This window comes from Triturus cristatus, chromosome 3_2, assembly GCF_964204655.1.
Source record: "Triturus cristatus chromosome 3_2, aTriCri1.1, whole genome shotgun sequence".
In the NCBI taxonomy this organism is placed as follows: Eukaryota; Metazoa; Chordata; class Amphibia; order Caudata; family Salamandridae; genus Triturus; species Triturus cristatus.
Genome location: NC_140584.1, coordinates 606,476,924 through 606,502,696, shown reverse-complemented (window position 1 = coordinate 606,502,696; position 25,773 = coordinate 606,476,924). Strand labels below are relative to the sequence as shown.

The following is a 25,773-nucleotide window of genomic DNA, read 5'->3' as shown; positions in this document are numbered from 1 at the left end:
GTCTTAGGGTAAAGAGGCTGCAGGCTCAGAATGGGATGCCAGTAGGGCTTGACCAACAGAGGGGCTCAGGCCTCCCAATGCTCAGGGACATAGGGACACCTTTGGTCCTCTTCTCCATGGCCCAGGGGCGATGGGTGCAGAGGTATCCTCTTGCCAGCACTGGTGCCTTCCGCGCTCCTACCTTAGCGCCCCTGGATCGCAGCCTCGTCCCTCGCCCGCGCCCCAGACCGCTGCTGCTGACCGCCCCCTCCTCACCTGGTTCCCGGTGCGAGACGGGCGGGTTCCTCCATCTTGGGCGGGTCTGGGTGCCGCGGTGCAGCTCTCTGGCTCCTCCCCCCCGGCAAAGTACTTCTGGCTGATGGCTGACAGCACGCCCAGCCCTGCATCTACTTCCTGATCTCCCGAAGCACCTCCGGGAGCGACGCCCTGCTTTTACGAGACTGCCTGTCTCTTTTAACTTTGTTCTCTTGCCAGCACTGGTGCCTTCCGCGCTCCTACCTTAGCGCCCCTGGATCGCAGCCTCGTCCCTCGCCCGCGCCCCAGACCGCCGCTGCTGACCGCCCCCTCCTCACCTGGTTCCCGGTGCGAGACGGGCTGGTTCCTCCATCTTGGGCGGGTCTGGGTGCCGCGGTGCAGCTCTCTGGCTCCTCCCCCCCGGCAAAGTACTTCTGGCTGACGGCTGACAGCACGCCCAGCCCTGCATCTACTTCCTGATCTCCCGAAGCACCTCCGGGAGCGACGCCCTGCTTTTACGAGACTGCCTGTCTCTTTTAACTTTGTTCTCTTGCCAGCACTGGTGCCTTCCGCGCTCCTACCTTAGCGCCCCTGGATCACAGCCTCGTCCCTCGCCCGCGCCCCAGACCGCCGCTGCTGACCGCCCCCTCCTCACCTGGTTCCCGGTGCGAGACGGGCTGGTTCCTCCATCTTGGGCGGGTCTGGGTGCCGCGGTGCAGCTCTCTGGCTCCTCCCCCCCGGCAAAGTACTTCTGGCTGACGGCTGACAGCACGCCCAGCCCTGCATCTACTTCCTGATCTCCCGAAGCACCTCCGGGAGCGACGCCCTGCTTTTACGAGACTGCCTGTCTCTTTTAACTGTGTTCTCTTGCCAGCACTGGTGCCTTCCGCGCTCCTACCTTAGCGCCCCTGGATCGCAGCCTCGTCCCTCGCCCGCGCCCCAGACCGCCGCTGCTGACCGCCCCCTCCTCACCTGGTTCCCGGTGCGAGACGGGCTGGTTCCTCCATCTTGGGCGGGTCTGGGTGCCGCGGTGCAGCTCTCTGGCTCCTCCCTCCCCGCCACGCTCACTGTCCATCCCCCCCCATGTGTCCCTATAACTTGGCCTCCCACCCTCGGCAGCGCAGCGGACGAGCGCAGCGGGCGCGACGAAGGCGCGCCGAAGTTGCGCCTAAGTTAAGCCCGTCTGCGCCCGTCCGCGACGGGCCGGGACCAGGGGCCACACACCCTGCTCCTCACCTGGTCTACACTGCAGCTCAACTCACTGCTCTGTCGTCCTTCCTCCCTCCTCCTCTGTCGTTACTCCAACATTTGGATTCCCATGGCATTGCCTCCTCTCCCCCCTCCCACCCTGTACCCATCACTCTTTGGCCCATTTCCCGCTCCTCCGACTCCCTACCTACCCCTCGTTCCCTTCCCGTTCCCTCTCTCGCCTCCGCCTACCTTCTTAACACCCGTTCGGCAGTCAAACACCAATCAGCACTTTTCAACCTTCTGTCCACAGATTCCCCCGACTTTCTGTTTCTGACTGAAACCTGGTTTTCCTCTGATTCCCTACCTGATCTTTTGGCTATCCTCCCCGATTCCTACTATGCGCTTCGAGCTGACCGCCCGGCTGGCAAGGTTGGGGGTGGTGTGGCGATGATCATTAGGTCATCTCTTAAATTTCAACTTCTTACCTACCCTCCTATACCCAACGTTGACCTCTTGGTGGCCCGCTCACTCAATCTTTCTGCCCCTCTTACTGTTGTTCTTGTATATCGTCCCCCCCAATCCATGTCCTCTTTTGTTGCTTCCCTTCAGGACTTATTGGCCACTTTGGTGGTCAATAACTCCTCTGTTCTCCTGCTCGGCGATTTTAATTTTTGGCCGGGAGACGTTAGGGAAGACTCTCACTCCAAAGATTTCTCCGCCACTCTTCACTGCTTGAACTTCATATCTCATGTCACAGCTCCCACCCATGTTCAAGGACACATTTTGGACCAAATTTGGTCTACACGCTCGGTTATTTCATCCCCTTCCATTCTTCCTTGTGTCTGGTCGGACCACTCCATCATTTCTTTTTCTATTCACTTGGGTGTGGTTGACAAGCTTTCTTTTCCTAAAAACCGTGTAGCCCGGAACTGGAATCAGGTTGATCTTGATTCCCTTTCTCTCACTTTGGCTTCTTCTTCCCCGGCCCTTAATGATCTCCCTTTAGAATCCCAGGCCGAGCTTGTTAATTCCTGGCTTTCTTCCTCCTGTGACCTAGTTGCTCCACTTAACAAGATGAAAGCGGTTCGTCCTTATGACGCGCACAAATGGTTTTCCCCAGAGTTAAAAGCACTCAAACTCGACCTCAGGAGGGCGGAACACCATTGGAGACGGAATTACAACTCCTCTCTGCGTGCCAAATACAAATCACTCCTTAACGTATACAAAAAGGCGATCTTAGTGGCAAAAACCTCTTACTTTACGGAGAGAGTGGCTCTTGCCGCCAATAAATCTCGGGAAATTTTTTCCCTGGTCCACAACCTTGCCACTTCTGACCGCTCCACCCCCAGTCTTCTTCCCTCACAGTCCCTCTGCTCAGCACTCAACGATTTCTTCATAGACAAGATCCTGAAGATTAAAGCCAACATTCCCGTGGTGGCCCAACCTAGCTCTACCTGTCTGTCCTCCCCCCCTCGCTCTTCCTTTGCCTCTTTTCCCGCTATTTCTCTTGAATTATTTTTTAAACTCCTAGCTAAAGTTAGGTCTGGTTCCCCTGCGGACTGCGCGCCAGCTCGCATCCTCAAAGTTCTCTTCACAAACTGCCCCGCCCCTCCTCTTGCCTTTCTCAACTCTTCTTTGGTCTCTGGTTTAGTTCCTTCTTCTTTCAAATCTGCCATAGTCCTTCCCATCTTAAAAAAAACTGGTCTGGATCCCTCTCTTCTTTCTAATTTCCGTCCTATTTCCCTTCTTCCCTACCTTGGTAAAATCCTGGAAGCCCACGTCACCTCCTGCCTCTCCACTTACATTGAGGAGAACGGCCTATTGGCATCCCATCAGGCGGGCTTCCGCCCGGGCCACTCCACGGAGTCGGTGGTTCTCGCGGTTCTGGACGAACTAAAGGGAAAAGCCGATCTTAACCTTCCCCAAGCTCTGGTTCTCCTCGATCTATCCGCTGCGTTTGACACGGTCGACCATTCCATCCTTCTCGACCGTGTCAGATCAGCGGGTATTCGGGGCGCAGCCTTTTCCTGGCTTGCGTCCTTTCTCCGTGAGAGATCCCAGGCGGTTCATCTTTCCGGCTTTTCCACCCCCTCCCGCCCGGTCACTTGTGGGGTTCCTCAGGGCTCTTCTCTTTCTCCCCTTCTTTTCAATCTCTATATTCAACCTCTTATCACATCTCTCCTTCAGCTGGGGGTCTCTGTGTACAACTACGCAGATGACCTTCAACTCATCTTCGATCTGTCTTCTTCTCCTGATTCTCTTCCTAAGTTCTGTTCCACCTTAGTCTTTATTTCTGAGTGGATGAGTGCTAATCACCTGAAACTCAATCCGGACAAGACGGAGCTTGTCCTCACTGGTGGTCCCTCCAACCCCTGGTCCCCTGCTTATTGGCCCCCTTCTTTCGGTCCCCCCCCCATTCCTGTTGCCTCTGTCCGCACTCTTGGCATCAAAGTCAGTCATGACCTTTCAATGCACAACCAGATCAGCTCCGTTGTTTCCTCCTGCTTCTTGTCCCTCCGTCTTATTCGGAAGATCTCACGGTTCTTCTCTACTGACGCTCTTAAAACCATAGTCGTGGCCCTTGTCACCTCTCGCCTCGACTATGGAAATGGCCTATATGTGGGTATTCCTGCCTCTGAATCCCGCAGACTTCAGGCCATCCAAAATCAAGCTGCCCGACTTATTCTTTCCCTCCCTAAATCCTCTCACATCACTCCTGCGCTCAAGTCTCTTCACTGGCTCCCTGTCCGCTTTAGATCCTTTTTCAAATTAGCCTGCCTAGCCTTTCAGGCTCACTCCCATTCTGCTCCGCTTTTCATCACTTCTCTTATCTCCTCTTATGCCCCTTGTCGCACTCTTCGTTCTTCCTCTATGTCTCTTTTGCACATCCCCCGCTTTCGTAAATCCAGATCGGGTGGCACGCGGTTCTCAGTCCTGGCCCCTCAGTTCTGGAATAGTCTTCCCCTTTCTATTCGTTCTATTCCCATCTATTCTCACTTCCGTAAGGCCCTCAAAACTTTTCTTTTCTCCCAGGCGTTCCCCTCCTAGTCCTTCGAGCTGATCCAGGGAGTTCTGACTCAGGTCCCCAGCGCCAGGAAGCCGCTTGGCCGCAGTGCGCTTTATCAAATACCTTTTTTCATTTCATTTTCATTTCATTTCATTTTGTTTATCTTACCGGGAGCAGTTGCGGTACAGTTGGCCTTTGTGCAGAGGCTGCAGGTGATGTTGAGGAGTCCACAAGAGGTGTCACCACACTGGACTCAGTCTCTGGAGGGCTGAGGGACCACACTGACACCATTGGCCTACTTCAACTTGGGCTTGGAGCGACGGGTGCACTGGTGTCTTCAGGCGAAGGGTTTCTGAAGTCACAGAGTTCCTTCAGGGGTCTTTGGATGCCTGCAGGATGCAGGGAAGCAGGCCTGCTTTTTCTCAGGAGGCCTTGGCTCCTGGGTGAAGTGCTGGAAGTTCTCCCGGTCTTTGGGGACTCATAAGCTGCAGGACAGTCAACTTTTGGTGCAATTTGTGAAGGCAGCAAGCAGGTCGGTAGGGTTCTGTTATTGTAGCATATGACTCTGCACATCCTTTGTCTTTCAGGTCGGCAGGATCTGTTGGGGGCTCCCCTAAATTCTGAATTTAGGGCTGTTGGGGGAGTGTAGGGTAGTGGCCAATGGGCTACTGACCCTTGGGGTTACTATTCCCCCTATTTGACCACTTTCTGTGGGAAGTGGACATAACCCTGTCCCAGAATTACAAAGTATGTCATCACAAAGATGACTATTTCTGAAAAGTCCTGTCCACCTCAGTTTAGCCTGAAAGTGGCACGACTACCTGACTAGCTAATTTTCCCATCTGTCCAGGTGCCAAAGTGGATCTGGGGTGTTGGCTTCCTCTCCTGTGAGGGGAGCCAGATCCGCATTTCAAAGGTGGCAGCTCTTTGAAGCTTGACAGCATAGCGAGGCTAATCAGCAGGTCACGCTGTGGGAGGGGATGTGACACCTTTTTCCCCGACAGGCTTTTCTTCTGGGTCTCCTGAGAGCAGAAGGCTCTCATCCTAGGAAATCAGAACAGTGTTTCGAGGGCAGGCTGACAGAAACTAGTCAGCGAGCACACCAGAGGCTGTTGGTTTTCAGGGTGCACCTCCAAGGTGCCCTCTGGGTGCATGTAATGGTAAATACAACACTGGACTCAGATGATACCAAACATCCCTATTTTTAGTGAAGCCATCATGTAGCTTGGTGACTCATTTTCACAAGGGTCCAGCACATATTCTAAAATGTCTTCCCTGGTCACTTGTACTGCAAGCAATGGAACTGGCCAGCACAGGGGCATATCTGCTCATCCAGGTATGTCCTCATATGTAATATTAAGCACCCTGCCTAAGGGATGTAAAGCATGCTGTAGGGGTGACTTACAAGTACTACATGTAGTGTAAGTGGACTAGGTACACAGGGATGTGTGTTAGGCCATATTTTTACTTTTTTCTTCACGGAAACACACAGCCTGTCATAGCCCTGCATGAGTTTGGTGAAGGGTCCCTTAGGGTGGCACAGATCGTGCGGCAGCCCTTGGGGGATCCTCTTTAGTACCTCAGGCTCTAGGTACCAAGGGGACCATTTATTAGGGACTTATAGAGGGTGTAAAGGTATTTCCAAATGGGAGAACAATTGGACAGTTTTGGGAAAGAGATCTGGCACTGGGTACATGGTTAGCAGGAACCCAGTGCACCTCCAGTCGAAATGACATCATGTATCAGTCACAAAGAAGAACTTTCCTATATTGAGTTTATAGAATTCATCACTCCAGTAATAACAAACAAGTCAAAAGACAGGACTTAGGGCAGGCTGTCTATTTACTTCTTTTCGGCTTTAGATTTAAAGGACCCTTGGGGACTGTCAGTTCAAGTGGAAAACTCGTCCCCGTCTGAGCGCTCAAACTTGATCATTCAAAATGTATACATGTGTATTTAAACTCCCAGTACATGCTGAAAAAGGAGATAATGCAAAGGTTTCAAAGCTCAATTACAGCATTTAAAGCAAATTATGACAACCCACTTATATTCTATTGACCGGTGACCTCAAAATTAACTTATTTGCTGCTACAGTCGAAGATGAAGCTAACAGCTTAATAGATCTGTGGTGGGGAATCCCATTTCAATCCACTCCAAGTCCAAAGATATGCCACTAACTCGGGGAAGTAGTAAGGAACATATTTGAGCACGATGACCTCAGAGTCCTTAATGGGAGAGTCAAAGATGATCAATCCCCTTCTCATTAATTTTTACAACAAAAGCCCAATCGACTACACAATTGCAAGTCTGTCATTATTTAAGTCTGTAACTCGTTTTGTCATTATGCTCTGATCTGAAAGCGATCATTTTGTACAACACCTGGAGCTCTCAATGTGGACTATGACACATCAAAAAGCAGCTAGAGTACAGACAGACCCACATACTGTCAATCTGAAAAAACTAAACTGGAACTGCCTGCCCCTTGAAGACATCATCGACAGCTGTCTGGCAATGCTCAAACAACTGCAATGAACATCTGGCAGCCCAGTACAGTCGTGGAACACTTTTACACTTAAACTTGTAGCTTTATACCCAGCAAAGACGTAGAAAGGTCATGCCCTGCTCTTCAAGCCCAGTCAAAATCAATAGTTCAACCTTCCTTTGAGATTGGCTAAAATGGAACTAAACAGAGAACTAAGACACCCGAAACAAAGTACCCAGACTCCAGCCCAACAGCAAAAAATCAAACAGCTTCCCCAAAAATACAAAAATACCATTTGGGATTCGAAAAGGCAGTATATTAACATATTCTGGGGGAAGCTACTCTTTGCTAGTAACGGAAGAAACCCCAGGGACTTCTGGTGAATTGTGATTGGCCTGGATAAGGGTATAGTAGCAGAAAATAATGCCAATATTAGCAACAATTACTGGGGCAATTGCTGCGCTACTGCTATGTGCAGTGAGAGAACACAAGAACCTCTGAAGACGCCCGCTAAGGGAGCAGCTAATAATACCTATGTGGAATCTGAGGAGTCTCTAACCTGCCCAAATGGGCTCCCCTCAACACTGTTTAAAGGCAATGCCCATCTTTGGTCAGGCTATGTGACTCCAATCTTCAATTATGCATTGGCAATCAACCTAATACCGGACTCCTGAAGCTGGGTGATTATTCACCCATTTTCTGAGGGAGGGGACCAAGCCAATCCCACTAATTGTCGTCAAATCTCTCTGCTAGATATCAAAGCCAAATACTTCACCAGCCTACTACTTGAAGATCTGTTGCACTGGGCAACTGAGCGGGATATCGTACCATTGATCCAAGCAGGCTTTAGGAAAGGCATGGGCACTTTATCCAACCCGATGGCCCTGTCATTACTAATCGATAAAAGCCTGATTAACCATGCACTGCTCTACTTATTTGTTGACTTTAATTCCGCTTTCAATCTGGTACCTAGAAACATCCTATGGGCAAAATTCACATATTATACTAAAAGGAATAATCTTATTACATATCAGCACTTGGTTCCACATAAAAATTTGTTGACAGCAGCACAGTCTCCAAAAAGACTTGCACAAGTACCGGTCTGAAACAAGGTTGCGTGTTGGCACCATTGCTGTTCAGCATCTTCTTGATGGATTTATCCACAGCTCTAGCCAACAAGAATCCCCCCCCCCCCCCCATAGCTTGGTGTCAATCTACTCTCAAGCCTGTTTTACGGTGATGGTGTCCTTCTAATGAGCAAGACCATGATTGGATTACAGTGCTTCATGTACATCTTACACAGCTACTCCTTAGAAAATAAGGTAAAGGTAAATCTGGGCAAGACCAAAATCTTGATCTTAGGAAATTAAAAAAAAATGGAAGCTGAACTGCAACAAAGTACAAAGGGAAGCCAAATATAACATTCTGGTCTTGTTGATTGACAGCAGAGGCTCCTTTGCATCTCACAAAAGATATATGAAGAATAAAGCCTGGTCCCTTCTTTCTTGGAAGACAAGCATGCCCTGTAAAAATGTGCCCACACCTGGACTGTGATTAATCGTTACCAAGCCCTGTTGTGCCAACCTTTTTGAGGAACCCATGTTAGAAAGGTCACAAAGCAAAAACGTTAGCAATATCGCTTGGGAGAATTGCCAGCGTTGGACTTGTTCTCCTAGTGGCACAAATTCACCACCTTGCAACATTGTAGACTCTGCGGCTACCCCAAGGAATATGTAGAGGACATCTTGTGTATCTGTCCCACAGTGGAAGCAGCGAGTTTTGTCTGGCTGAAACCTTGGTCAATTCAGTTGAGGCTTCAGTCATGCCGACACACAGTAAAGGCTGCAATGCAAGTCACTAATAATTGTTTGAGTGCTCGATTTGTAAAATGTATGCACTTGTGTAAAAACTTCTAGCAAAAACTGAAAAGTAATCATTTTTAGTGCACTGTTTCAAATTTAATGCTCATGAAATTACTTTTCAAAATATGGCGTTTTATGCAATGGGTAGAATTAGCTAGTATAAATATAATTAATTATATTATGTATATATCTGTATATATCTCTATATATAAATATATAGAGAAATATATACACACACACACACAGACGCATAATAACTCGCAGGTCCGCACACCACAAAAACCTAGGGACACACCGAAATACAGGCACACACAGATCCTCTTATCATGGTCAGTATTTTCAAAACGTAATGAATTCATAATGCCGAGTTGGGTGTTAGTAGTGGTAATGTATTAGAATCCAGCTTAAATTGTGAGTCAAAAGTCTTTAGGTGCTTTTGCCCACTTTAAGCCAATTGTTAAATCTGGCTATGGGAAGTTTCATCTGTCTGGAATTCTTCATATCATCAGTGCATCAAAAAAAGTACAAGAAGATAGAGTGGGCTTTGTGTCATTCCCCCCAGCTATTTGACATTTCATGTGTTTTTAATGGTTTACTATTGCTAGGATGGCATGTCCATCAATGTCATGGCACTTCAAGGAGGGCTACATTGTCCCAATTGTGTTCTCATTAGATTTTGGTGATGGAGCATCATGTTGTCCTATTAGACTTCAAATACAACATGATGTGTAGTCTGTAATTAAAAGCCATTGTCTGTGTGTGTATTGATGTATTTACTTTGCAGAGGTAATGGCATTTTAATTGCTAATTCATTTTTCGTTTAGTAAGAGATTGCTATTTGGATGCTCTTTCATTTCATAAAGAAAGAGTATTATTCACGAATCACCTCGGAGTGTCATTTTGTTTTATTTTGCTGTCGCAATATGTTATTAAATTTGCTGCTTTTTGGTTCACAAAGTTGTGACAGCACATAAGCATCCTAAAAATACAGCAAAATTACTGTCTCTTTGTGAAATATATATAGTATGCAATATTTTGCTGTGTATGCCTTTTATGTGTACTGCTTACAAAACGGTGAACAGGGCAGTGGCAGTACCCTGAGCCGTTTTGTGTCTACCGGCTGCAGTCTTGTAAGAATTCAAAGCTGAGTTTTTATTATTTTTACTGGAGGCGAATATTGGGCTGTATTTTAATTTTGGGGCACTCTGAGCTTACCTGGGGACTTGGTTTAAGCGCTACTGCCTGGGCTCCATCTTGCCTCCTTCCCGCCCCAGTCCGACGCGGTAATTAGGACCGTTGCGTGGAGGGCGGAGAAGGTTAGAGCCAGGCCCTTCCGGGGGCGGTCAGCAGTCTAGGGCTTGGAAGCAGGAAGATATAAATACACATGCTCCGGCGGCCGCGCAGTGGGCGCACCACCAGCGCGCCAAAGGCGTGCCAAAGGCTAGCCCGTCTGCGCCCGTCTGCGCCCGTCCGCGGCCGGCCGGGGCCTGGGGCCACCTCCCCTGGCTGTTTTAGTACTAAATCACGATATAGCACCCAGGAACTGCTTGCCCCCCATCCCCAAACGGCGGAGATCTGCTTACACAGCATACAAGGTGGAAGTTCGGCTAGAACTTGCAGGCATTGCCCTTTCAAGTTTAGTCTGGGGGAAAGAGGGACAGGAGGTATCGCCCGTTTTGAGCTGCTGTCTGCTGAATTGCCGGTCTCTTAGGAAACACAGATTAGAGATTCATGACCTACTTATCGATAGTCAGGTGGATGTAATGTTTCTCACCGAGACTTGGCTGGACGAGGACTCTGCTTCAGAGATCCTTGAGGCATTGCCGAGTGGTTATGCGCTTAGGTGAATTGACAGGGACTCTGGCAGAGGAGGGGGTGTGGCAATCATTTTTAAACATATCATCCAATGCCAACTCAAACCTATTATCATTGCTGACAGTGAGGCCGCCTTTTTACCATTACAGTAGCAAGTAACTGTATTGTGAAAGGTCTTCTGATCTATCGTCCTCCTGGATATCCCTCCCACTTTTCATCGAGCTTGGTTGAATATCTTACTCAACCAGCCTTGCGCTACAATAAACTCCTTGTGTTAGGCGACCTCAACCTACATTTGGAAGATGCAAGGTGCGTGGCGGCTGAAGAGCTGTGCCAGGAACTGGCGACATTACAACTAAGACTAACAGCTGTCTCTCCTACTCATCAGCAGGGCCATCTGCTTGATCCCATTTTTACTAATTGGGAGGAGGTAGTGGTTGGTCTGCCACAGCCTATGATTTGGACGGATCACTACTTGGTTCCTTTTGTTATGCGGCTGCCAAGGCCGAAGGTGCAGGAGAACCTGAAGGAGGGAATAACCTGACGGAAATGGGCAGGTTCCTCACCGGGCAAGTTCAAGTGTCTTGCAGGGGGTTCCACCGGGGGTAAGGATGCTGATATCGCTTGTTTAGATATGGACAGGAGGATAGGAGAAGTACTTCATAGTACGGCCCCTTGGTCATGGAAAGTAGTAGGTAGAGCTCAGAAATCTGCCCCTTGGTTCAATACTGTTTTGAGAAAGGCTAAGGTCGACTGCAAACGAGCGGAAAGGCACTGGAGGAAGGACTTTTCCGCTCTAGGGATAAGTGAATATAAAGCGATGCTGAAGGGCTACCATGGACTTATTAGAAAAATAAAGGCAGAGTATTATCTGGAAAGAATCGGGTCTGCAGGCAATTCAACCAGGGAATTATTCAGGGTTTATAAGGAAATATCTTCCCTTGCTACAGTGGCAGCTCCTGCAATAGGTTCAGTAGAACAGTGTAACCAAATAGCTAATTTCTTCTCAGATAAGGTGGAGACAATCTATTCCACCTTTCCAGACTTTGCCTCAGTAGAGCAGGATACTCTGGATGAGATAGGGCCAGTAAATGAGGGTGAGAGACTAAATAGTTTTATGGTCCCCCCCTCAGAAATGCTGATTAAAATCTGCCTGAGCGTGAAGTCGGGTTCCCCTAAAGATCAGGCCTCCCCAAGAAGGCTTAGAGGATGTATAGAAACCTTGGAACCCTTTATTAAACACCTTATGGAGGTCTCATTCAGGACCAGCACAGTCCCTGGCTGTTGGAAGGAGGCAGTGGTACTCCCTCTGCCTAAAAAAACACATTTAGGTTTAGAGCGCTTAGATAACCTGCGTCCTATCTCTCTTCTGCCCTACTTTGCTAAGATCGCAGAGAAAGTGGTGAACAAGCAACTCACGGCACATATTGGGAAATTTCACCTTCTACACCCTACCCAATCTGGCTTCCGAGAATGTCACTCGACAGAGTTTGCCCTGTTACTGGCCACAGAGACCATCAGGCAATATGTGGATGCGGGTCAGACGGCAGCCTTGATCCTTCTGGATCTAAGTGCCGCCTTTGATACGGTTGCCCACCACACTCTAGTACACTGTTTGAAGTAGGGAGGGGTGTCAGGTAGGGCTCTAGGCTGGATGGTATCATTTTTGGCGGAGCGTAGTTTTCAGGTGAGGCAAGGTGCGTACTATTCTAGGGTCATGGGCTTGAAGCAGGGGGTACCCCAGGGTTCAATCCTGAGCCCTACCTTATTCAATCTGTATGTGGCCCCCTTAGCGGAGATCGCTGAGGGTTTTGGGATCAGGGTCGTATCCTTTGCTGACGATACCCAGCAGGTGGTGTCCCTGACACAGGAACAGGACTTGGCAGCACCCAACTTTGTGGCATGTTTGCACGAGCTAGCATCATGGATGGATAAGAACTGTCTAAAACTGAATGGTGATAAGACCGAGGTGCTGGTGGTGGGAAGAGCACCATCAGTGTGTTCTTCAGCTTGGTGGCCGCAAAACCTAGGACCCACCCCTGTGCCTTGTGCCCAGGCTACTAACCTGGGGGTTTGGATGGATTCTAATCTCTCCTTTGAATACCAGACCAAGCGGGTTGCAGGTGCCTGCTTTGGAGTTCTAAAGGGACTCCGCAAAACCCTGGATATGCTGCCTATTGCAGCCAGGAAGACCTTAGTCCATGCCCTGGTGACATCTCGCCTCGATTATGGTAACATCTTGTATCTGGGTGTAACAGGGAGATGTATGCGGAGACTCCAATGTGTGCAGAACGCAGCGGCTCGCCTGGTTCTGATGCGTCCTAGGAGAGCCCCCTCTAAGCCGGCTCTTGCCTCCCTCCACTGGTTACCGATTCGGGAACGAGTCAGGTTCAAGGTGCTGTGTGTCTGCCACCGCATTATTCATGGGACTGCGCCAGTCTATTTACTCGACTTCCTCACCCCTTATGTTCCAACTCGCCGCCTGAGGTCTGAGGGGAGAGGGCTGGTGTGTGTTCTGGTTGTAAAGAGAGCTAGGATGGGTGGCCAGTAAATGAGGGTGAGAGACTAAATAGTTTTATGGTCCCCCCCTCAGAAATGCTGATTAAAATCTGCCTGAGCGTGAAGTCGGGTTCCCCTAAAGATCAGGCCTCCCCAAGAAGGCTTAGAGGATGTATAGAAATCTTGGAACCCTTTATTAAACACCTTATGGAGGTCTCATTCAGGACCAGCACAGTCCCTGGCTGTTGGAAGGAGGCAGTGGTACTCCCTCTGCCTAAAAAAACACATTTAGGTTTAGAGCGCTTAGATAACCTGCGTCCTATCTCTCTTCTGCCCTACTTTGCTAAGATCGCAGAGAAAGTGGTGAACAAGCAACTCACGGCACATATTGGGAAATTTCACCTTCTACACCCTACCCAATCTGGCTTCCGAGAATGTCACTCGACAGAGTTTGCCCTGTTACTGGCCACAGATACCATCAGGCAATATGTGGATGCGGGTCAGACGGCAGCCTTGATCCTTCTGGATCTAAGTGCCGCCTTTGATACGGTTGCCCACCACACTCTAGTACACTGTTTGAAGTAGGGAGGGGTGTCAGGTAGGGCTCTAGGCTGGATGGTATCATTTTTGGCGGAGCGTAGTTTTCAGGTGAGGCAGGGTGCGTACTATTCTAGGGTCATGGGCTTGAAGCAGGGGGTACCCCAGGGTTCAATCCTGAGCCCTACCTTATTCAATCTGTATGTGGCCCCCTTAGCGGAGATCGCTGAGGGTTTTGGGATCAGGGTCGTATCCTTTGCTGACGATACCCAGCAGGTGGTGTCCCTGACACAGGAACAGGACTTGGCAGCACCCAACTTTGTGGCATGTTTGCACGAGCTAGCATCATGGATGGATAAGAACTGTCTAAAACTGAATGGTGATAAGACCGAGGTGCTGGTGGTGGGAAGAGCACCATCAGTGTGTTCGTCAGCTTGGTGGCCGCAGAACCTAGGACCCACCCCTGTGCCTTGTGCCCAGGCTACTAACCTGGGGGTTTGGATGGATTCTAATCTCTCCTTTGAATACCAGACCAAGCGGGTTGCAGGTGCCTGCTTTGGAGTTCTAAAGGGACTCCGCAAAAACCCTGGATATGCTGCCTATTGCAGCCAGGAAGACCTTAGTCCATGCCCTGGTGACATCTCGCCTCGATTATGGTAACATCTTGTATCTGGGTGTAACAGGGAGATGTATGCGGAGACTCCAATGTGTGCAGAACGCAGCGGCTCGCCTGGTTCTGATGCGTCCTAGGAGAGCCCCCTCTAAGCCGGCTCTTGCCTCCCTCCACTGGTTACCGATTCGGGAACGAGTCAGGTTGAAGGTGCTGTGTGTCTGCCACCGCATTATTCATGGGACTGCGCCAGTCTATTTACTCGACTTCCTCACCCCTTATGTTCCAACTCGCCGCCTGAGGTCTGAGGGGAGAGGGCTGGTGTGTGTTCTGGTTGTAAAGAGAGCTAGGATGGGTGGCCGCTCTTTTCGCCTTTTGGCGGCCCAACTCTGGAATAAACTTCCATTGAGTCTCCGTTTGGAGCCCTCAGAGGGCGTTTTTAGGAAAAATCTGAAGACTCATCTATTTCCTTCTGGTTAATGGTTCGGTAGCCTACCTTAGCGGCTCTCACTGTAGCGCGGGGACACACTGGCTGAGTGTAACCAGGCGCTTTATAAGTACAAAATAATAAAACAAATTCCATCTTTAACTTTTTTCATGATACTCGTCTTTGAGTGAACAGCTTAACACTCAAAATGTAGTCATTTCAGCAAAAAGGCCTTAGCTAGAATCTCCATATTATTGTAGCCTGAGCTGCTGTTTTGATATGGGAATTTTTTTCTAGGATAACTGGGAGGTCAACATACACAAAGCTACTCAATTAGTGCTCAAAACAAAAATCCAGATCTATTGACTTTGCCAATGTTTGTTGTTTCGGTTAGAGCCTGTCTAAAATCAGTTAAAACCAGATTAAGTTTCCATTTGGAAGCAGACGTCTTACTGTAGTGGTTGGTGCAGAGGAGACGTGAACTCACTGCTAAGGGGAACAGTTACGAGGAGTTGTTGCTGTGTGAAGTATGACGTTTCTCAAAACTCTGTTAAGTATACTACGTAGAGCAGCTCATGTGATTTCAGAATAGCTAGCAATGCTTGATTATTGATTTTAAATCAATCTTCACTCGTCATGACTGGAAGTATGGGGATTGATGGTCAGGCATCTATGGAAAACAGTGATCACCACACGAACGGGCAATGTTTCAGTCATGATGTCTACCTAGCAGTGCTTAATTTGTAAAATATGAGGTGTCAGGGCTCTAACCAGGCGACAACTGCAGCTTGCGCCGCCCATCGCCCCTGCCATCTCTGCCAAAACAACTACTAACCATCTCTCTTGCATGTGAATGCGACAATTTTTTAATGTATATTGTTTTCCTACACAACTGTTATTCTTCTCAACTCTAAATTATATGAGCAGCGCCACCTTCTGACAGACTGCCCTAAGTGTGGTCTTGACAATTAGGTGCCGGTGCCCAGTACCGGAAATCAATTAAGTGCCAGTGCTCAGCACCAGAAAGCTCCAGCCCAGATTAAGCACTGCTACCTAGTGTGTCATGGGTCAGTACAGAACTAGTGGGAAGTACTTAATTTGGGCCAGCGGTTGCAGGTGGGGTTCACTGGCCCTAATTTTGGGTCCCAGAACTTATTTTTCCTCATCAGTCTTTGACACAGAAAAAGAGAGAATAATACAAAAGGGGAAAGAAGGAAGAGAAAGAAGCAAAAACAGTAACAAAGAAAGAAAGCAGGGATGAAACAGGCCCTGCAAGAGTGAGGTAAAGGAGTGGGGAGTTTCTGGTGGTGGATTAAAGAGACAAGAAGTGGAACAAGGCTGAGCTGCCTGGGTATTGGTCAGTCCTGAAATTCATCATTGCTGACTGCGGGTTCCTGAGACAAACTGTGAGCACCAGCGCTTACTATTTTACAAATTTACCAGGCTGGCCCTCATTAGAGGAAGTGACTGCTTACCTTTAGCTGTCAGTTTAACACTTTTCCTCCCAATCAGCTTGATGTGGTTGGCTTTGTTTATTCATCGCACTTCACCACTTGCTATTGACATAAATGAACTGATGGTGAGATAAGACGTGTGCACAAAACACCTGGCTATCTGCTTTTGAATTGCCAAAGCTACGCTTCACTGATGAGCTTAAGATCAAACGTGTCAGGATTTGCATCTTGGCAAAATGAGGAATTGTGTTACCAAATGAAACAATGCAGTTATCAAAACACTTGGCAGTCTGAGCTATCAAGCCAGAGGCTTGATGTAATTATGGGCATTTGGTATTACAGAATAGGCCACAGGTACTTGTGTGCCCCCTTCTGTAATACAGATAGCACAGGCACATATGTTGCACCAGTGCTATCACAAAAGGTGGTGCACTGTCAGTCTGCCCCCTGATGGCAGCCCCCTAGAGCGGGTCAAGGGCGTCCTATGGAACCCCCCCCCCCCCAGACAGTCCCTTGCAGGCAGGTGCAGTCACTCACTGCACCTGCCTACAAGTGCAGCCAGGTGCCGCCTGCAGGTGAAACACAGAGCAGCTTTGAAGCAGACTTTCCGTATTTCACTTGAATGTGCTACCCCAGCATTTAACCTAATAGGGCGCACCTTTTGTGTTTGAAGGTGCACCATGGTTCAAACAGGGAAAGTGCACCCTATACATAATAGGGCACCAGGTCTAGAATTAAAGGAAAGACTGTTAACCCTAAGAAACACCCCTGAAAGTCATTAACAATGGTTAGCCCGCAACCTGTACTTCAGACGTTTGGCAGACCGACTGTGCACTGATTAACTCTCCACTACAAGTTAGAATGTGAAATCCACATATTTTTCATTTAAAAATCTGCATTTTCACAGGATAGTAATTGTTTCACATTCAGGCTCTTCTCAAATCCTCTTAACAAGTATTATCCAATGGGCCCAATCGCCTTAGTTGCATAATGTGCATTCCCAGCGTGGAATTTCACTCAGCTAAAACCCTATATGACATCTAATTGGCAGTCTGTCAACGTCAACAGGAACAAAACAGTGGGCTTCATTAAACAGACCTGTGTGCAAAACACAGTCTGGGCTGATGGCTGCCCTCAGCATGAAACTACTGATGTTCATGTACACATGACTGAAGCTGCTGGATGTAAGTATTTCTTTTCAGTCCCCCCTACAGCCCGCAGTTAGCTAAATATGGAGTGTGGGTTGTGGCATTCATTATATTGTGGATACGTCTCTCTTGCACAGAGGGGCAGTGGACAAAGGGAATTCTGCTTTGTTATCACCAGGACAGAAGTGCATGAACAGGTTGAGGGGCAGCATCTTCTGAAGTGAGCCTGGCACTTCCTGGTTGCTTCTGTGGCTTCCCCAGTGAGTGGGCCTGGCAAGGAATCACCCAGTGCCCATAAAGCTTGCTGGTGGGATAAGTGAACTGCTGGCACACAGCACATCTCAAGTGCAGTCTGGCCGAATAATCGGTGGCACATGGTCAATGCAGTAAATAACCTGCCAAAGATGTAGTCCCTTCTCACCGTTGCTAATATAAGAAACACTGCAACAAGTACATCAATAGAAAATAGGGTGTAGGTCATTGTGATTGCTCCTTCCCGTCATGAGAATGTCATTGAGGGCACCTCGCCATATATGCCATCCTCAAATTATTTCAAATACATAGGGCCTGACAGTGCTTAATTTGTTAAAAACAACATAAGTGCCGGGGCTCTCGTCAGAACGCCACTTCCACTTGCACTGCTCATTGCTGCTGTCAATTACAGTGACAGCGTAACTAATAAGTCACACCACTACAAGTGTGACAATACTGACAATTTCAGGACCCCAAAGTTAAAAGAATGGCTTTGGCAGCAGGTATTAGTAATTCTTAATGTATATTGAATTAATAGTGTTAGACTTGGCATCTTTTGGTATGTTTCCCCAGACTTTCTTGATTTCTGACCTCCCAGTTTTGCTGGCGTAATGTTTCTGCACACTTTTCGCCCTGCTGATCAGTGGTAAAGTGCAGGTGGTCTGTGTAAATTGTGCTATGGATTGGTGTTTCCATGATTGGATATTTGATTTACTTGTTAGTCCCTAATAAAGTGCACTGAGTGTGCCTGTGAATCATGGGCCTGCAGCACTGATTATGCCACCCACGTGAGTAGCCCTGAAAAAGTACCTCAGACCATGTCATTGCAGAGTCTGCGCACAGTTTGTAACTGCCACGTCGACTTGGCCAGTGCACACACTTGCCAGTCCCCAACCTTCCCTTTTCTTACATGTCAGGCACCCCTAAGATAGGCCCAAGATACCCCTGTGGGCAGGGTGCAGTGTATGTGAAAGGTAGGACATGCTCTGGTGTGTGTGGCATGTCCTAATAGTGAATTACAGCCAATTTCGTTTTTCACTATTGCAAGACTACCAGTTCCCCATAGGACAAAATGGGAGGTTTGTTTATAACATCTTATAAACATAACTGGCCCAGGGAATTCGGTAGGTAAATAAAATGTAGTATGCCTGAACTCAGAATCTAAAGATGCATCTGTTAGTGAAGGTGCTTTTTACATTCTGCGTTTGAAAATACCACTTTTAGAAAGTGGGTATTTTCTTACTCAGTCATCCCGTGTGCCTCTGCTGGAATGTGGATTGCCTGTCTGGGTTTTGGATGACAGACGGCTGGGGGGCCGGATGGGCTCCAGATAGTCTAGGTAGGTCAGGAAAGGGCTAAATAGACCTGGGCTACGATGGGGGAAGGGGGAGAAGATTTCCTTGCACCTCAAAGGGCCTAGCCTGCCTCTGACAAATGCCGTCTCCACCTCTTGCCAGGAATTCGCACCAGAGAAGGCCGGGCACAAACACCCTCTGCCTGAAGGATCAAAGGATTTTTAGATACAAATACTAGATCTCATCTGGATCAAGAAGACTGCCAAGAAGAAGAGCAGGAGAAGCTGTGAAAAGGAACGACTGCTTTGCTGGGTGCTTTACTGGGCTGACCTGCAGTGGCTGCTTCTGTCTTGGGTAGTGAAAGGCCTGGACTGGACTTTCTGCAACCTAACTTGTGAGTCTCTCCAAGGGCTTGAGGTAGAGCTTGCTCCCTGTTCACAAAGTCACAGGAACAGCAAAGACTTCAAGTTCTTCAACCCACAGCACTGGGGACTGTGTGTTTTGTGCTGCAACCCGAAGAACATCAACTCGACGACGTTTACGACATCACTGCCGATTCCGTGTCCTGAAGGCACCGCCAAAACGCCGCACCGCGACCCTGGTCTCACCGGCGACGCCTGTTGATGCCGCCACCGAGCCGCTGCTTGCACCGCGACCTGTGGGCACCGCACTACGTGCCGCCTCACTTCATGCCGAAGCTTTGGCACCGCAGAGAGCACCGTCGCAATGCCGCACCGCGACCCTGGTCTCACCGACGACGCCTGTTGACGCTGCCGCCGAGCCGCTGCTTGCACCGCAACCTGTGGGCACCGCACTCTGCACCGCCTTGTTTCACGAGGATGCCTTGGCCTGCCTGACACCGCCACTTCCCGCTGAAATCGACGCCACTGCTTGCACCGTGGTTCAAGGGCACCGCTCGTAAGTCACACAATGCACCGCCCTCGTTCCGCACCGCAGCCTTGGCCTACCGACGCCGGCGCCATCAACTCCAGTTTATCAGCCGACGACAGCGCTTCAGCAACGACGACCCCGCTGCTTGCACCGTGACCTGCTAGCACCGTGGCGAGCACTGCCTTCATCTTGCACCGTGACCCTGGTCTCATCGATGACACCATCTGACGCCACCACCGAGCTGCTGCTCACACCGCGACCTGTGGGCACTGCACGCCCCACCACTGCACTTCACACCGCAGCACCCGAGGCCTACCGGCACCAGCGCTCTTGATTCCACCAGAGAGGAGCTCGACCTGCAAAGTGAGTGACTTCAAGGGTCTCTGCATTTCTCACAGGTACTGTTTGCGGGTCTTCCCAACACCGTAGCTGGCCCGCGACCCCGTAACCAGCCAGAACTATTGGATTTGTTGTTCACGACGCCATGGTAGCCCGAACGGAGCTATCCACACAAGGAACTCTTTTTAATCAGCGTATTTTTGGAACTGTGAACTTTTAAGTATAGTATTGTGGATTTTTATCGTATTTGGTCTTATCTTAAAGTTTTTAAAAATATTGGCTATTTTTCTAAACTGGTGTGGTGTCCTTTTGTAGTGCGTACACTGTATTACTGTTGGTTATGTGCAAATGCTTTACACACTGCCTCTAAGATAAGCCTGGGTGCTCGTGCCAAGCTACCAAGGGGGTGAGCAGGGGTTATTTTAGAAGTGTAACTACCTTATCCTGACTAGAGTGGTGGTTTTTGCCTGGCTTTGGCCAACGCCCTAGCCTACCAAAAATCCAATTTTTAACAAATACACAACAGTTGCTGTGCTTATCTCTGAATTAAAAAAACAGCACCACCATGTGGCAGACTTTCATAAGTACTGGTGTTGGCAATTAAGTGCCGGTGCGGAGCACCGGAAACCACCGGCTCAAATTAAGCACAGGGCCTGATTTAGAACTCGGAGCACCCGTCACTCCATCACAACGGTGTCAGATATCCCATCTGCGAAAATCTAAATCCCATTATATCCCATGGGATTTAGAGTTCGGCAGAAGGGATGTCTGTCACCGTTGTGATGGAGTAACCCATCCGCCGAGTTCTAAACCAGGCCCATTGTCATCACTTTCCTACAACCATCGCCAAGCATTAACAAAAGGTTTTTGTAACTCAAACTGAAAGGCTTATACATTGGAGGGCAGGCTTTAGAAGGACGTCTGTCACATAGGTTTTGTCTAGGGAAGTCGACATATGCGACTAGACTCAGTCCTCTATCTTGTAATTATTCTCCATTTCAAGGGCCCAGTTGTTGGCACTGATTTTAGTAATTGAGTTGTTTATTTCCATCCTCCAAGTGAAAGCTTGTATAAGTGGTGGTCTGCGGGACATTAATTGTATAAGCGACCATCTCCTCGTTAATAATACAGAGTCTACATACATGACAATACATGTATGGTATGTGTTGAACACTGAGTGTAATCAGCACAGTTGTGTTCACCCATTTATGCTGTTTCACAATCTCCTCAAATACAGTTTACCTAGTTTTCAAAGTTCATGAGTCCTCATTGGCAAAGCGATTTCTACAAGCATGCATGTACCGGCATGAATAGTGTGGTCCTGACATGTAACAGAGTCTTCCAGGCAATTTGATGTTTTGTTCAGTCTTGGCTATATATTATTTTCCTCATTCGCTGATTTGCAAAAGACCTTCATATGCTCATTGGTAGTCTATGCTTGCATGGTGATCTTCACAACCCTGTGACATTGGCATGAATAGTGTGGCCTTGGCATGTGACACACAGTTTTCCAAGCATTCAATATTTTCTTTAGTCTGGTGCAAGTTTTATGACTATCTTTTATGACAATTCTTGTCTCTGGCATTAGAGATTATATTAAAATTAGCACAAACTGGTCAGTTGTCATGTATTTATACATGTTGTTACAACCCTTTGAAATGTGGAATATTGGTTGTTTCATTTTTAGGCTCGGGTTCTCTTGTCTTCCTAGTCCTGAGGAGGCCCTTAATGAATACAAGCTGAAACGCGTCAACATTTCAATAGGAAGAGTCAAACAAAATATATTGATAGTTAATGTATGCAGTCATAAGGAGAAAGTAAGGGGGCTGGGGCCCCACGACTCCCTTGTCTTGGTGACTACCTCCCGGTGGATAGGGAATTGGACTCATTACTCAACCACATTTTTGTCTCGAATAAAAAGGAAGCAAGGAGGACAATGTACATTGGGCTTTCCCATTCTTTGCAGACACTTGGAATGTGTTGAATGTTTAAGTCTTGTTTATGTCTTGTGTATTTTAACTTGTGGCGATTTCTACCCTTTTACCAAAGATCTAAATACCATTATGGAATGTTTATAGATGCACAGATAGACTCATAAAATATATGATGAAGTAATCATGGTTGATTAAGTCATATTCCTGATGGAATTTAACTATTTAATTGTGGCATGAATGTTTCTTACTTGAATTCATCTCTACAGAATACCACTTTTCGATTTTGAGTATTCTCTGCCCAGGTTAGATGGGGAAACCTCCTTTACTTTTAGCCTTGCACATCAGAAGCAGACACTCATGATGTTTACAAAGTACCCCTTCTTTTCATTTATAACAATATTGGTGTCTCCTGAGAACATTGCACAGGAACTTGTACTGTTGTAAAAGACCCTCAGAATGCTGCAATCATCTAGAAAAGGGTGCAATCTGTGCACATTTCGATATCTGGGGGAAAACAAATACACCTGCTTAGTATGATATCGGCACAGGCTGTATTTGCATAAGAGGAGCGAGATGCAGCCCTGTTCGAGCCCTAATAGCTCGAAGTGCACAACTCAGGCATAGCCACATTTTGTGACTTTTTACATATCACCCCAAAAGAGACAACTTTACTAGCATTGATGCTCTAGTAGAAGTGCAAATTACAACTAGGAGATTCTTGAGCAATTCTGCCCACAGGTGTAAGATAATGAAGACCTGTGCATTAGGGTAGGCTGGCTCCCTGGTGCTAGAGAGAGGAGCCAGCAGCCTCGTTTAATATGAAAGAAACAGGAAGCACATTTCCACTCGCGCATTCTCTTTCATCTTCTATGGAGGAGAAGTGGCCTGCTGGAGGCAATAGCGTTCACACAGGTGCTTTACAAGTGTACACACCACCCAGACACTCAGGGTGTGAGGGAAGGGGAAATTCACAGAACAGCCAACCAAAAGCAACACATAGCAAGTAACTTGCCCCATGTCATGAGGGTGGCTTTCAGCCAGTCCTCCTTTTGTCTCTTTTTAAATCTGGATTGACAGCACTACATCTGCAGATCTATTGCTTACAATATAAATAGAGTGTGCTTTTGGTCAGCCAGTTTTCACCATCGGCTTATTTGTATCAGCTTCTTTTAGCCACTGGCTTGAGGCAGTGTGGATCATATCTTAGATCAGCCCAAAGCAGAAAAACTCTCTCACCTCATGCTTTTGGCTATTTGATTCATCATTCCGCCTCCAATGGTGCGTTTGCACTGCAATGCACTAGGGACTATTTCCAAGGCCAGCCTGGCATTTTATTCCACCAGGGATTTCCCCCGTAGGCTGGAGACCGTGGAGGTTGGTTTGGAAAGACCAGGGCTGATACTGGTACCTCTGTCACATTCCCCAGTTCCCTGAGGTTAACTGCAGCAGGCACAACGGGGTGAGTTCAAGAGAGAGACAAAGGGGGAGGGAGATGGAAGGTAGAGGGAAATCATGATCAGAGGAGAAAGGGAGAATGGATGGATGGAAAAAGCTAAATTGCCTGACGAGACAAAGGGAGAGGGGGTGGTTTGAGCATTTTTGCCAGTCTGTTTTCAGTTCCCCAAAAGTATTACACTTTTTTATATGTAATTTTTTATCTCATACATGCATAAAGTATTGAAAGCAATCCATTTGTGACTGTAGCAAGGACTACTAATCCCACCAATACAACCCACACAAACCCAACATCAGTATCACCACCATTACTACCCCCACCATGAATACCACCACTAACATCACCACCAATACTACCTCAGATTACTACCAATACCACCACTGTCAGTACAATCACTGACGATACCCCCACCAACACAATACCATTATTAATACCACAAACAATAACACCAGTATTACCAATGTCACCACCAATATCACCATCGCTAGTACATAACTAGCAATACCACCACCAGTACCACCAATACCATCATTAACATCACCACAATGCCATCAGCTTTTTACAGCACTGGCCTCCATTATTTCAATACAAACTGAGGAGCTACACACTGGCATACTGTTGGTGTTTATCCATACTGAATCTTGAGGTACACAAGATCTGCAAGTTGAAAGTAGGCAGCGGTGGCTCCTCCGCTTTGGTGGAGGAGTGTCGCCCCACTGCCCACAGACACAAACGAAAAATAAAATGCAGATTATTTTATTTTTCATCCTGCCGAGTCTTGGGGGGCGGGGCCACAGCACTACACCAGGGGAATGAGGAGTGTTGGGCACTGCGTCACGTGCACTGATATCTCCACAACTCAGCTGTGTTGCTGGGTGGAGAGACCAGCAGGCACAAGCTCCCAATGGATCGCAAAACAAGCCTGCTCTGACCAATCCCGACACTGCTCTCATAGGCATGAGAGCAGTGTCTGGATTGGCTGTAGTGGAGGCCTTGAGCTTCAGCCTGTTCCCAGAGGAGCAGAGGACCGGCGAGCAGAGCAAGCAGAAGACCAGCAGGTGAGTTTTAAAAGAAATGTTTTGTTTGTTACAGGCTTGCCCGTGCTGCCCCCCTACGCTGCACACCCGCGCTGCCCCACCACATTTCCCTGAAACCAGCAGCTACTGAAAGTAGAAGGATGAGTCTTCTCCCATATGCGACCTACGCTTTAGAATGGGCTTCCCCCTAACTTCTGCAAAGAAATATTGTTTTCAAACTTTCTGGGTAAAAATGAAATAAACATGTTTACTTAGGGTATCTTTTCCAGTTTCCCCTTTTCCCCTTTGCTCATTCCACTTAACACCAGGATATCTCTTTAGGGTAATAGCACACTCTACAAAACTTCAAATAAATCAACACCACCACCAATATCAACCTAGAGGAGTATTTCTCTCTGATTTCATGCCATTGGTTGTTAGATTAATTATTCCGCCTCCTATGGTGTGCTTGCACTGTAGTGCATGAGATGTTTTTTTTATTTCTAAAAAGTGTACTCACCATCACACTTTTGTCACATTCAGTGTTTTCTATATTGAGCATGCATTGTAGATAGAAAGAAATATTTTCTTTATTGCAGCATGCACTACCAATACAAGCACCACAACACCAATAACACCACCACCACCAATACCATACCACCGCTACCAATACCATCACTAATAACACCACCACCAGTACTGTTTTAACCAATACCACCAATACTACCACTAATGTCTCTGACACCTATACGTTATATTATGTTATTTAATTTTATAACGCGCGCAGCTACTCCGAAGCGTGAACCATGAGGGGTTATACCACACCAACAACTCTGCCAATATCACCTACACCAGTATCAATATTACCAATCAATCAATCAATCAATCAGGGAATTGTAAGCGCGCTACTCACCCATGAGGGTCTCAAGGCGCTGAGGTGGGGAGTCTGCAAATCTGTTTAGCCAAAGAGCCAGATCTTGAGGATCTTACTGAAGGTGTTCAGGGAGGGGGCGCATTTGATGTCTGCCGGTATCTCGTTCCAGGTCTTGGCTGCAATGTGAGAGAAGGATCTTCCGCCTGCTCTGGCTCTGTGGATGCATAGGGTTTCGGCCAGTGCCAGGTTGGGAGATCGGAGGTTTCTTTTGGGTACGTGGAAGTTGATTCTGTTGTTGAGGTATTTGGGTCCGTTGTTCTGTAGGCATTTGTAGGCGTGACTGAGAATTTTGAAAGTGACTCTTTTCTCCACGTGGAGCGAGTGGAGACTTCGTAGGTGTTGGCTGAAGTGTTTGTGTCGGGGATGCCGAGGACGAGTCTGGCGGCGGTG

At 47.9% G+C, this 25,773-nt stretch overlaps 1 protein-coding gene across 1 annotated transcript in view; it reads right to left on the bottom strand.

Moving 5' to 3' along the window:
* COL16A1 (collagen type XVI alpha 1 chain) overlaps nt 1–25,773 on the bottom strand; it is an 871,927-nt gene that overhangs the window by 438,091 nt on the left and 408,063 nt on the right. The gene's annotated exons all lie outside the window — the stretch shown is intronic.